The sequence below is a fragment of the Phyllostomus hastatus genome, unplaced genomic scaffold (genome assembly GCF_019186645.2).
Source record: "Phyllostomus hastatus isolate PE091 unplaced genomic scaffold, TTU_PhHast_1.1 phas_contig_150, whole genome shotgun sequence".
NCBI classification, from domain to species: Eukaryota; Metazoa; Chordata; class Mammalia; order Chiroptera; family Phyllostomidae; genus Phyllostomus; species Phyllostomus hastatus.
Window position 1 is genome coordinate 6,869,003 of NW_025333611.1, and position 13,399 is coordinate 6,882,401.

At 41.6% G+C, this 13,399-nt stretch overlaps 1 pseudogene; it reads right to left on the reverse strand.

Annotated features, from left to right (window-relative positions):
- Positions 1-10,788: 10,788 nt before the first annotated feature.
- Positions 10,789-11,781, reverse strand: LOC123807957 (annotated as a pseudogene).
- Between the last annotated feature and the right edge of the window lie 1,618 nt (positions 11,782-13,399).

A 13,399-nucleotide genomic window follows, 5' to 3' on the forward strand; every position in this document is an offset into this window, starting at 1 on the left:
ATACTTAAACTTTTCTCTTATTTGTTTTCCCTGTTTATATACACACATGTACACACATATTTTTTCCTGAGTTATCAGAGAGTTAGTTGTCTACATCATGCCACTTAACCCTGAAATACTTCACTCTGTACCTTCCAAGAACAATACATCTTACCATATCACATTGAGAATTTAATATTATACAGTGCTTTTACATATATACATCTATATACATTTCCCATCATCCCAGCAATGTCCTTTGTAGATTTTTTTTCCTTTCTAATCCAGGGTCCCATTTGGGACCTAAATGCATTTAGTCATCATGAATCTTTACTCTCCCTTAATGGACAATGCCAGCTGGGAGAATTGTTATCTTGTGAGAGTGCCTGAAGGGAGAGGAGGTATAAGTGGGGAGGGAAAAACTCACTTTGTTCCCTAGGCCTAGCCCTTGGTTTTTAAAGCTCAAAAGCCAAGAAATCAATTATTTCGTTACTATTTGTGTTTTTGCTGTTAGCCGCCTATTCTGCAGAGAGTGAGTGCCAACAAAGGAAGGCTGGAGGGAGGAAAAACCATGCCAGCTCCTATTACACTTCAGATTATTATCCTACCCCGATGTTATTACAGAAAACTGGATTGGTGTCTCCCATTAAAGTGCATTTTTTCTCTCTGGGATGTTTTTGATAGCCCCTCCAGTGTCATTGTCATTTTGCTCTGCCTTATAGAACTCAGTCTCTGGAGGACAGTGTTCTTCCTTCCCATATCTCCTCCCCTCCCCTCCCCTCCCCTCCCCTCCCCTCCCCTCCCCTCTCCTCCCGTCCCCTCCCCTCCCCCTCTCCTTCCTTCTCCTCCCCCCTCCCCCTCTCCTTCCTTCTCCTCCCCCCCTCTCCTCTCCTTCCTTCTCCTCCCCCCTCCCCTCCCCTCCCTCTCCCCTCTCTCTTCTTGCTGATTCCTGTCCTCTATTGTAGTATTGCAATTGATGCCAAAGAGCAAATACTTGTAGTTGGCTTCTTGGAGGGACGTTTTGGACACCAACTAAATTTAGAAGGACAATCATGTGGATCACATATGAAATCAGTGATGTCACAAATAAAAATGTGCAGAATCCTCATAGAGAAGTGAATTACTTTCACACAGGCCTCATGTAGCTGAAAGCACAATAGCAGACTCAAGTTTAATGCAGCAAGAGTGTCCGCAATAGTCTCTGAAGCTGTCTCTTGGAGGATGTGCTCACTTTATTAAGTAGAGCTTATCACTTGTGAACTTTAAATCAGTTGCAGATTTTCAACACGACAGTCCCGCTACTTTTGAAAGGCTTATATGTATCATAAAGCTGACAAATTCATGACAATGAACTAAGGGCCTTTGTGCTCTGCTAGGCAGTATTAAGTTGACATCAGGGGGATGCTATGTAAATACTTCACTGATGGAAACAGAGAGCAATCTTGTCCAAATGAGAACATAAACAGTTGAGCTCAGATTCTGGGATTTACTCAACCAACCCTCACAACACGCTTTGCTACTTGCGAGATGTGCAGGAAAAACAAAACAACAAAACTTTTCTTTGAAAGACAACTCAGACTGGGAAAAAGAAATACTCACTCTGCACCTATATGATAAAGGAGCTGTATCTGAATATACAAAAAGCTCTCACAGTTCTGTAATAAGAAGGCAAACAACCCAATTACAAATGGGCAAAAGCTGCACACAGGCACCTTATTAGTAGAAGAAAAGGTGCGAAATAACTTTAGTTATTAGGGAAATGCAAACTAGAATGAGATACCATTTCACACCCACTAGAATGGACATGTGAATATATCCACATGTGAATGTATTAATATTTCCATACTATGAGATACTACTCAGGAAAATGATAAAAAGAAATGAGGCAACAGCATGGATAAACCTCAGAACAACTATACCGAGTGATAAAAGCCACGTAAAAAGAGTACAAATTGTATGATTCCTTTCATGTAAACTTCTAGAAAATGTAATCTGTAGAGGCAGAAAGCATACCAGTGGGTGCCTGAAGATGGGGGTGAGGAGGAGGGGAAGTGAGCAGGGATGGATTTTACAGGGATATGAAGAAACTTTTGGAGATGATTTATGTGTTCTGTATCTTGATTGTGGTAGTTGGCATTCGTGCAGCCTGTACTACCAGAACCAATAAGTAGAGGCAAAGACTGAATCTTTATGGGTGTTTTATTCAGATGCTGGCAATCTGAGAAAATGGCAGGCTGTGTACCCTAAAATCCATCTTAACATCTCATCTCAAGCTGACCTTTTTATAAGGAGAAAAAAAGGGCAGGTAAGGGGTTTGGAATTCAGGGGAAAAGGTTAATCAGATCAAAGTTGCAGTCCAGTGGTTTTCCTAGTATCCCTTCATCTGCTGACCAGCGATTCTTTATCTGCATCCTGGTTGGCGACATTCTCTCCCTGGAGCACAGTGGCTCTGATACCATCTTGATTGTTTGCAGTCCTCGTGGGGCTCAAAGGTTGAATTGCTCACAGGCCTCCTGGAGTCAGGGTAGGTCCACTCATGCATTCCAGTTCCTGGAGCAACAGCTATCTACGTGCGCTAATTACTAAATCTATCAACTATTACTAAAGCTAAAATTTTTTAACTTTTAAGTTCCTCCATTAGTTTCACAGGTATACCTATATGTCGAAAGTCATCAATTTGAATACATTCATATGTCGATTATACCTCTATAAAGCTGTTTTACAAAGAAGAAAACATAATTTAGGAGAAAATATTTACAATATGTAAAACCAATGAAGGGCTAATATCCAGAATATTAAAAATAAAAGTTTCCATAGATTAATAAGGAAAAAAGACAATCCAAATGGGCAAGTATCTTGGGTTAAGAATTATGTGTGTATAATTTTGTTTTTGTTTTCATCTTTTTCCTTAGTTATTTTTTATTTTTTAATTATCTTCACCCAAGGAAAGGGAAGGAGAAAGAGGGATAGAAATATCAGAAAGAGAGATTATCAGAGAGAAATAGCAGAGAGAAACAGAGAGAGAGAGACTGACTGATTGGTTGCCTCTCCTACATGCCCTAACTGGGGGCCAAACCTGAACCTAAGCTGGCGCCCTGACCAGTAATTGAATCCGAGACCTTTCAGTTTATGGGACAATCCTCCAATGTACTGAGACACACTGGTCAGGGCTCTTGTTTTTGTTTTGCTTCTGCTTATTACGGCTGTTATAATTAATGTCTTGAAATGAAGGGTATTATATTAGGCTCCCAAAACATTTGTTAGAGAAATTTTATCTCTCTAAATACAATCAAATAGTAATTCATTCTTTGTTCTAATAATTAGAAGATAATTATGAGTGTAACTTAAATTTTGTAAAATAAAAATGAAAGTAATTTCATTAAAATTTTTTTTCATTTTCTTAGATAAATCCCTCTCTCTTTCCCCTCCCCCATTTAATATGAAATTTTGGTCCACATTTTCAGTTGATTTACTTTATATGACCTTTATATGGGATCGGTTTCCCTTGGATAATGAAGGCCTACACTTGAAAAATGCATTGTTTATGTATGGCATTCAGGAATTATTGCCATCTAGTGGTATTGCCATACAGTTAAGAGGACTAAACTATCAGCTTAGTATCTATAGGTATTAGCTCAACGGATTAGACTCTGCATGAAACTGTTCATTGGGCCACAGTCTTAATTTTTCCAGGGTTGATATTCAAAATTATTTACAAATGAGAAGGCAAGGACAGTGGCCAATTAGAATGAAAGTCTTCTATAAACAAATGGTAGGGCCACACTGGGGCATTTTAGGCAAATAGACAAACACCACTCTGTTTCTGACATTTCATTGCACTTTGGGTCAGCATCATACTGCATGCCCAACCCCCGCTTCCTTTGCAAATGATTATGCTGATACTGCACTAACCAAAGGAAAAGGGTGAATTCCCTGTCAAACCATTTGAGAGTCCAAAGCTTAGTACTGAAGCATTTTAAAAGACCCCTGCAATCTTTCCCCTACAGCCCCTCCCACCCATTCAAATAATCTCCTCTTCGTCGGGATGACGGTCCCGGAGGGACGAGTGAATGGCGAGGAAGAGGGTGGGCCCTCTGTTCAATCTGCGTTGGGGAGGCTTCACCTGGGATACATTTGACTTAAACTCCAGATGTTGAAAATGAGTGCTTTACAAATCAGTCAAGTTATTTTTTCTTTAAAATGGGGGTGGAGAAAGAAAGAGGTCTATACTATACAGCCCTGGACAGTGGCTTTTTGCAGTAGTGGCTGCTGAGAAGCAGACCCTTGACTTTGAGGATGTTTTCAATGCAGCATCAGACAGAGCTAGGCGTAAGCATTGTGCAAGTGACGGCCCTACAAGTGGGTGTCTCTTTCAGGTTTTTTCCACTCGCCACCTCAGTTGCCACATCCTAGTCCTGTCCTTGGGTTAGACCCGTCACCATTGACTGGGAAGTCCCACTTCCTTTTTCCTAGAAAACTCAGACTGTTAAAACACTGCATTCACTCATTCAAAATTGATTTCACTGTTCATATTGCTCATTTACTTATTTGTCTACTTGTTATATTTTCATAAGTATACACTGTAAGTAATTTATACCTCTTTGCTTATAAAACAGTTCCCCAAGTGCAGACATACAGAGATCAAGAAAGCGAAGATCTCCGTTCAGTTCCTCCTTTTGTCCACTTCAGTGCCTTCTCCAGAGATAACTGTTGCTCTGGTGGCCCTTCCACTCTGGGCATTTATGTATACACTTATGCGTGTTTGCCTGTATGCACTTAAAATTGGTAAAATCATCCTTTACATATTGTTCTGCAACTTTTTTTCCTTTTACCTCACATGTATTTTATAGTTTTTTTTTATATGGCAGGAGCTAATAATCATATCCTATTCCTTTAAAACAATGTGTAACTGTGTGTTCAAAACCCAGATCATGTGAACGTGTACTGAATACGTGAACTGACTACAGCTCTTTAGAGTGGCACCTCACCTAACTCTCACAATAACCCTACAAAGAAGGTCATTTTGTCATCTTCCTTGGACCACTGAGGGGAAATGAATCTCTTGAGAAACCAAGCAGTTTGGCCAAAGTCACATACATAGCTGGTAAGCAGTGGAGCTGAGATAGGAGCCCAAGCCTCCTGGTTCTGGAGACTCGATTCCAACCGCTCTCCTTGGCTCCTAGCATAACTATATAATTCTTTATTTACCATTCCCCTGTTCATGGACATTTAGGTCCATGATTCCAGGTTTAGGTGATTATAGTGATATTTTCCTGAAAAGATCCCTGTTCATCAGTCTTCGTGTGTATGTGCAAATATTTCTGTGGCAGGAAGCCCTAAACATGCGCTCTCTGGGTCAAAAGCCATGCACATTTTAAAGTGTGGTCCTTTAGGTAAGAGGAGGCCTGTTGCATGTGGTTAATTTAATTATTGACCCTGACCATGACCAAATTCAGAGCAAGTTATTATGATAACTCTTTTGTCCTCACCCAAGGACATTTTTTCATTGCTTTTAGCAAGAGAGAGGAAGGGAGAAATACGGATGTATAAGGGAAGCATCAATTAGTCACCTCCTGTACTCGCCCAGACCAGGGATCAAACCTGCAGCCTAGGTATGTGTCCTGTCTGGGAATCGAGCCTACAGCCTTTTGGTTCCGAGATGATGCTCCAACCAACTGAGCCACGGAGACCAGATACAGAGTAAGTTACAACAGGTACATCTGCAGGACTTGAGAAATGCCCGAGCTCTGAAGCCCAGCCTGTCTTTTTATACTGTGATCTCATTCTCAAACCCTCCAAAATTCCCCTGCTGATCTGCTCCAAGGAGGAGTTGCCCAGTCCATGTGTCATTCTGCCCTAAATTTATTTATTTCATTTGCATTTGACTTGTCTCATAATGATGCAATTAGCATGTGGAGGAGGGTCGATTGCCCCAGGGAATTTAAGTGGGGAACAGAGTTCCACCTCACTGGGACCCCCTCAGATCTTTTCGGTTGGTTGAACCTGACAGTGCTCTTGTTTATGCTTATTCTTGTGGTCACAAGAATATAAACATGTTCTTCTGAACCCTTTTTGTTTGTTTATTTAAGGGTCTCATCAGCCTTTACTCTTTTCCCCCTTAATTTTCTAACTTAACTCTACTTTTATGTACTAATCTTGCTACCTTTCTCTCCCCTACTACCACATAATCCCTTTCTAAACAATATTGAACACTCAACATACATGTTCTTCATCCAAGGTCACACATTTATGTGAAGTGTCTCATTTAGCTGGGTGCCTTCACCAGGTCTAGAGAACTGGAACTCCTGAGTGGTCAAGTGTCTTTGCCTTGATTTACTGGAAGTTCAGGCAAGGGTTCCCATCTGTGTGCCCCAGGTGTGGAGAGAGCAGGAGATGGGACATGAAGTCATATTTAAGGTGAACCCTTCTCCCTCTCAGGAGCTACATGAAAGATCCCACCTGGATACGCTCAAAAGGACATTTTTAAGGGCCTGGCTCTGTTTCAATTTCCAGAGAAGACAGAATTTAAGCTTACAGGCTGTGCTTGTTGGTAGAATTATATTCTGCTTCCCTGACAAATATTCTTTATGCTTAGACTTCAAAACAATCTATACTCCACTGGGCCCTTAATAAATATCTGGTACTGTATTTCGTTGCTTTTCCCTCAGGTAAACTGATGGTACAACATCTAAATCAGGTGTTTAAGGGAAATTCAGTTACAAGCCTCCCTTCATTTTTATGTACTCCATAAAAACTCCTTTAGTCAGATACATTTATAAAACTTTTAACTCCTCCTTGCCTGTTTAAGTAATGACCATTCTCAATCTCTTTGAGGACAAAAATTAATATAAAATTCTTATCATTGAGTTAAAGTCAATTCCTGAAAGATGACTTTGACTTATTTCCAGATTCTCGTGAGCCTCTCCCTTGAAATTATTCTCCACCTGTGTGAGCTGGGGGCAGGCAGGCATGAAGACAGCCCTTCTCCCCCCACCCCACCCCCGAGTCTGCTGGGGAGCCGTGCGGCAGAGTGGGCAGCAGCCAGACTTGAGCCACCAGTGGAGACAGAGCTCATGGAATTGGGAGGTCTCCGGAAAACAGTGCTTTCTGTTATCACCTGTTCTCCTATCCCACGGAATAAGCCACAGAAGAATCTTGAGTGCTGGAGCATTTCCCAGATTTACTCCACTCTGTGGTCTCCTTTGTGGCAGGAGAAGGCCCCGGGTTAAGTAAACAAAACAGAAAGGCAGCTTTGTTGTGGACAGTGGGCTAGAGAGAGTGAATGTTCTTGCCTTACTGATTAGATAAGAGACAGGCACTCTGTTTCCTATGAAAATCTAATGTCCTAGGAAAAAAGCATTTTTGGGAAAAAGAAGATAAACTAGATAAAATACTAATAATGAAATTTTTATCTTCATTGAAATATCTACCTTATAATCTCTCAGCTAACTAGACATTGTGAGGCCAGATTAATTGAAAAAAAAACGGAAGATGTACATCACTTAGTTCACTGTTTAAGTTTCATACATTGCCTTTTACTGCTGATAGTTAAAACCTAATCATTAAGAGACTGGGCTTTGAAATTACCTCCACTTGATTGTTGAGAAGTCCTGTTTTCCACTGGAGCAACAAAGTGTCCTGGTAAAAGGACATTATCCTCATCACCATTGTCACCACCACAATACATTCTCCCTGAAGAAAAGACCGTTTGAGGTTTTAAGCAGCTCTGGGTTTTCGTCACTCTGCCTGGCTGTTTCCATATATATACTTTTAATGCATGGGAGTTTCCATAGAAGAGGCTGATTCTGCTTATCCTTTTGATGTGACGGGTAAGCAAACTTCGTGGGAACTGTTTCCTTTTGGACTCTCTAGTTAGAAAAGTATCCTATCCCACTTTCCTGTGGTGTGTGATCACGTGGCAGGAAGCCACAGCAGATTGTTCTCTGGGTATTGACATCATGAGCTGTAGTAATCATATTCGTGACTCACTGTCCGCATCCCGCTTCCAGATCAACGGAATCAGGGTGGTCTCTGAGTACCTCTAACTGCAGGTACCGCTGAGATTTGCTTTGAACTCATTGCTGCATATTTACGAATAAATGCATCTTTTGCCGGGTTACCTCTGGAAAATATTGTTAAAAAGGGAAAGAGCTTGTGTGGGCCAAATTCCTTCAAGTACGAGAGCATATTCAAATCACTGTGAATTCTGGAATGTAGTATTTTTCAGACTAAGATTTTTTAAAACAGAGGTGAGAAGATTTCTATTCCTATTTAACTTAAGTGTGAAATTCTATGATGGAGTTATTGCTGTTTTTTAAATTTTAATTATTATTATTATTATTAGCTATTCTATTGAAAGAAAGAGGAGAATTTAAAACATGTATGGAGTTTCTCTTTTGGTTTGAGGTTGTCCATACTAGAATGAGGTTGACTTCCAAAGCCACAAATAAAAATCACTTTCAGCTCCCTGCCCTGTCGTTGAGAATGGAGCACCATTCTGGTCTTGAGGCAGTTTAGTTGCTGCCCTGGTATTTGGCTGATCCCAGGCTCCTCTCTAGAACAACTGCTGGCTGGGACTCCTCCTGGTGTGGCCGATACCCTGTGCCCATGACAAAGAATTGGTCCAGTCCTAAATAGTGCCTCTGCCTGGAACACTGCAGGCAGGCTCTACTTAGTCAGCCTGGACCCCTTAGGTAGGTGTTTAAACCTAGGTCTTGGCTGAGTTTTTTCATATGGTTTTGAGCCCCAAATATCGAACTTCTGGCCTTGGGAGTTAGGTCTAGAACTCCTCAGTGGTATTCCCAGACCTAGTCCTACCTGTCCCTGGTTTCCTTCTCGGACCCTCAGCCTATACCTGCAGCAGGCATTACCAGGATTATGACCAGCATATGTGCAGGGAAGGAAGAATGCAAGCAAAAGTGAGTGTGAGATCTCAAACAATTAGCCAAACCTCCAATAATCTCCCCAAGGAGATCTAATGGTTTTAAGTTTCATTTTTCTGTTTAGGGTTTTATAATGATCCTTTCTATATTTATATTGATAATTGAGAGCTGATTCGATTTCCAGATGCATTGTGATCAGTGATGAAGTTATAAGCCACTGGATGTCACTCTTCAGCTACACAAGTGTGGCTGCAGTAGATTATCCATGACGATTGCAAGTGGGTAGCCAGGGGTAGAGATGCATCGAACTGTTTGGGCAGGTACATTTGCAATGTCAGTGAGCTATGGCAGAGGTTGGTTTCTGTTTGTCTTCCCTAGCACCTCTCAGTGGCGGTTATACAGGACTAACGGCAAATTCCTTCAGCACCAAAAAGCCAAAAAAAACGTTCATTTATCCGTTCACTATGTACCTTAATCACTTACTATACGCAGGATATTGGACAAATGAACTATGGATACCAGAAACAGTAAATTTGCATCATGCATACATTCAACTTATTGGACTTCAGCTGTGGTAAAAGAAAGTGAAAGAAAATTCTACCTGTTACTCCACTCAATGAATTTTTGCCTGAGAATAGTTTTGTCTGTTGTCTCTCAGCTTCAAGCCCAGACTTTTATGTTCTGCTCTGACACTGGAGCTGAGACTGCGCAAATTACATTCCCCAGACTTCTTTGAGTTCTGGCTTCTGGTTAGGTTCTGCCAAACACAGGCACTGGCAGGAGATTAAAAGGCGATAGGGGAGCAGAAGGAATATTCTTCCTGTTTTCAGTTCTAGTCAGCTCTGTGGAGACACTCCCTTACACTCCCAGGTCCTGTTAACACCATTTTTTCTCTTTTACTGTCCCAGCCCAAAGAACGGCAGCTGCTTCCCAAGCAACTACTACCAGGGTTACCTTAGCAACCTTTTTTGCCTTTTCAGTCTCCCAGTCGCTGTATAACTCATCCCCTGTATTAAGTCACCTCCGTCTGAAACACCCAGCATGGTTTCTGTTGTCCTGATGAGATCCCACTTATGGTAAACGTGAGATGGCAGATCAAATCTTCTCTGTCTTCATTCAGTATCAGATTTTGTGTATTTCTCATGGTTGAGATATCTTATGACCCTGAATAAGATTTTAGTGTTATATTTTTCAGAAAATATGGATCCTAGTCATAAGTCAACTGGTAGTCAACTGAACTCTCTCTCTCACACACACACACACACACACATACACACACACACAAACCACCAGTAGAATGTAAAGCTTCGTATAAATAAAAGATGTAATAATGCATTGACCTATTCCAGTGCCGGAAGAAACCTCACCATGTTGGACTTAATGAAAAATGGTCTCCAAACTGCCCCTTTCTTAGATATTTTTCCAAGGATGATTTGACATATTAAATTTTTGCCTTTCATGTTGAATTTGCATACTCAGTTTCTTGCAACACATATTTCCATAGTATAATCTTGCACGATTGAGTAGGACAATGGTTCTTGCTTTCATGAGCTTTCAATCTAGCAGAAGAAATAGGCATGTACAAGCAGAGAGGTAATACGTAGCCATGTTTGATAGGAACAACTCATGAGGACAAACCCATTTGTCACCTGTGGGTAGTGAGACCTCATGCAGTTAATTGGAAGATTAGGAGGAGAACAGGGAACGTGATGCATAGATTCTGCTAGAAATTTCACTCACTTCCCTGCTTAGAACAGAAATTTATTATTATTGCTATTTCAGTTTCAAAGACCTATTTAGAAGAAGATGCTCCCAGCCATGTAGTTTGCTTAGTACATGATCTTCTTTTCCCTAATATACTTTAGTGCCATTTAACTTTATTTTTCTGAGTTATATTGGAAGATATCCAATTCCTTCCTCACAGCCCTTAGTAATACATTTTTGTTTTGGACAGGAAGTAGGATTTATTGGTGGGTGTTAAGGTAGAAGTAGAGACTTGTGAATGCAGAGCCCGCCATTTTTCCCGGGGACCACGATTAGGGATGTACTTGACCCCACAGCCATCTGGGATGAGCCGCTTTTCAGACACCATGTCTTCAAATCCATCTGCATTAAACTTAGTAAAGCCCCACTTCTCGGAGATGTGGATCTTCGAGTGAGATGTGGATCAGGTGGCCAGGGAACTTGAACTTGGCTCTGCAAAGTGCTTCAATCACATGCTCCTTGTTCTGCAGATTGGTGTGGATGGACATAATGACTTGGCCAATATGGACCCTGGCCAGTGTGCCCTGGGGCTTTCCAAAGGCACCCCACATACCTGTCTGGAACCTGTCAGCCCCAGCACAGGACAACATCTTGTTGATGCAGATGACGTGGAAGGGGCAGAGCCATCCTCGGATGTGAAAGCCATCTTTGCCCCAGCTTTTCACCATGTACTTGTTGGCACAAATATGGGCAGCCTCCAGGGCTTCGGAGGAGAGCCTCTAACATTCATCTGACACCACGTGGCCACAGAGTGGGAACTCGTCCACCTTCGCCTTTTTCCGGCCCAGGTCAAAGATGCAGATCTTGGCATCAGGGACAACCCGGCAGAAACAAGAGTTGGGGTACGCTTGTTCCTACAACACCGGTAGAAACAAGAGTTGGGGTACGCCCGGTGTGGGGTACGCCCACACCGGGTGGGGCGGCAGCCCGTGGCGACACCGGGATCTTCACTGGCACGCTGAGGGAAAAGAAAAACATGTAATACGCTCTTTAGAGGTTTACTAGACCAGTATTCTGCATTTTCTGTTCTCAGAGTTTCTTTTTCAGTTTGCCTGTTTGTCCGATTTTTCTCCCTAGAACACATGTGATTATAATCCCTTCTTCCAACTTCTGTCAGTCCCGGTCCTTCATGTCTCACTTCTGGAGCTGATGACATGACCGTTGTCCTTTCAGCACAGACACCAGGTTTAGAAAGACCACAAAAGACACCTTTCAGCTACAGTGCTGGGACCTTCAGTCCGAGGGAGCTTTTGAACCTCAGTGCATTTCATCCTCTCACCAGGTCATTTATCTCTGAAGGTGGTGACACGCCAGGGTGCGAGATGACCTAATGATGAGGGACGTCCTCACGAGTTATCATTCGGAGAAGTGGTTTTTGAAGGATAAGGAGGAGATATGGGGGAGGGATTAGCGGGGAACTCTTTTCCGCAACTACCGAATCTTTTGGGATTCATCATTTTTTCAAAATATATTTGCCTGAAGTTCCTCAGGGGCTCACCTAAGTGAGGAGAGCAAGCGGGAAAGAGAGGGGTTTGACGCTGCAGAGAGAGTATCCGTTGCCCTTTTTCCTCGTGATCTGTGCTTATTTGAACAGTTTCTGTCCTGCCAAGCGACTTAGTTTGAGGGACTTAGTCCCTGGTTTTGAACAGTGGTGGGGGCGTGGCACAAATTTTCCCTGGAAATACCCTTTCTGTTACTTTGAACTCTGTCAAAGCACGCTGCACGCATAATCCCGTGCATTTATCTGCTCTTTTCACCGCAACTCATTCCAGATGCAGGTGACAACCTGAGAGGTACCGATACAATGGAGGTAATAAACTTATCTAAAATTGGTTTTACTTTACCCTAAAACAAAATATCTGTGTAACTATGGCTTGCTGAGCAGAATGTAAAGCTTTTTACAAATGGAGGATCTAATGAGATACTGAAACGTTTCAAATATTGGTCCATGAGATTGTTAGAAGAACTTGGCTGCCTTACAACATTACGTTAGACAAAAACTTCAGCACGGAGCCATACAATTCATATACACCTTAATGGGAACCTCCTGGCTCTGACTCACAACAAGAAATGGAGCCAAACACTCTGTCTGTAGCGCTTGTTCCAGTTCCTGGGTTTAAATCTGGAGTCATATTTGCTTTGCATTTATTTTCTGAAGTGAATGATAGCATGGTGGCCAGGATTCCAGGCATGGAACACTAAGAGATGGTTAGGAGATGCTTCACCTTTCAAAAAAGTCAACGTCAAAAACTTTCAGAAGGTGAGCCAGAAAGGACTCTATTTCTAAAGAGAAAAGACCAAAAGCCAATGGAGAGAAATCCACTGGAGAAATTTAACTTTATTTAAAAGTCATCCAACCAGCATATGTGAAGAAAAATAATGCTAGTTGCCAAAAAAAGGGAAAAAAATTAACGGAGGTAAATCTTAGCCCATAAAAATACATTAAAGGAATCCCAAACTGCAGTCAATTAATTAATTAAAAATGTCAAACCAGCTGTTAGTATTATTTGAGTTAGACAACTGGGTGATTGGCTAGTCATTTTTCTATCCTATAACATGAAACTAGGAATAAGTGTAATGTTAGTCATGCCTGTGTAATATGATTAAATTACTTCAGTACAATCAAATTAATATGTTTTACTATTCCTACGACTGATCGTGTTAAAGGTAATTTAATCCACAAGTGATGCGGCAAAATTGTGTTTTTGAGACAGGCCTCCATGGCTAGTTCAACTGTAGTTATTTTAGTTGTGAAAACACAGTCTCGGTCTCCT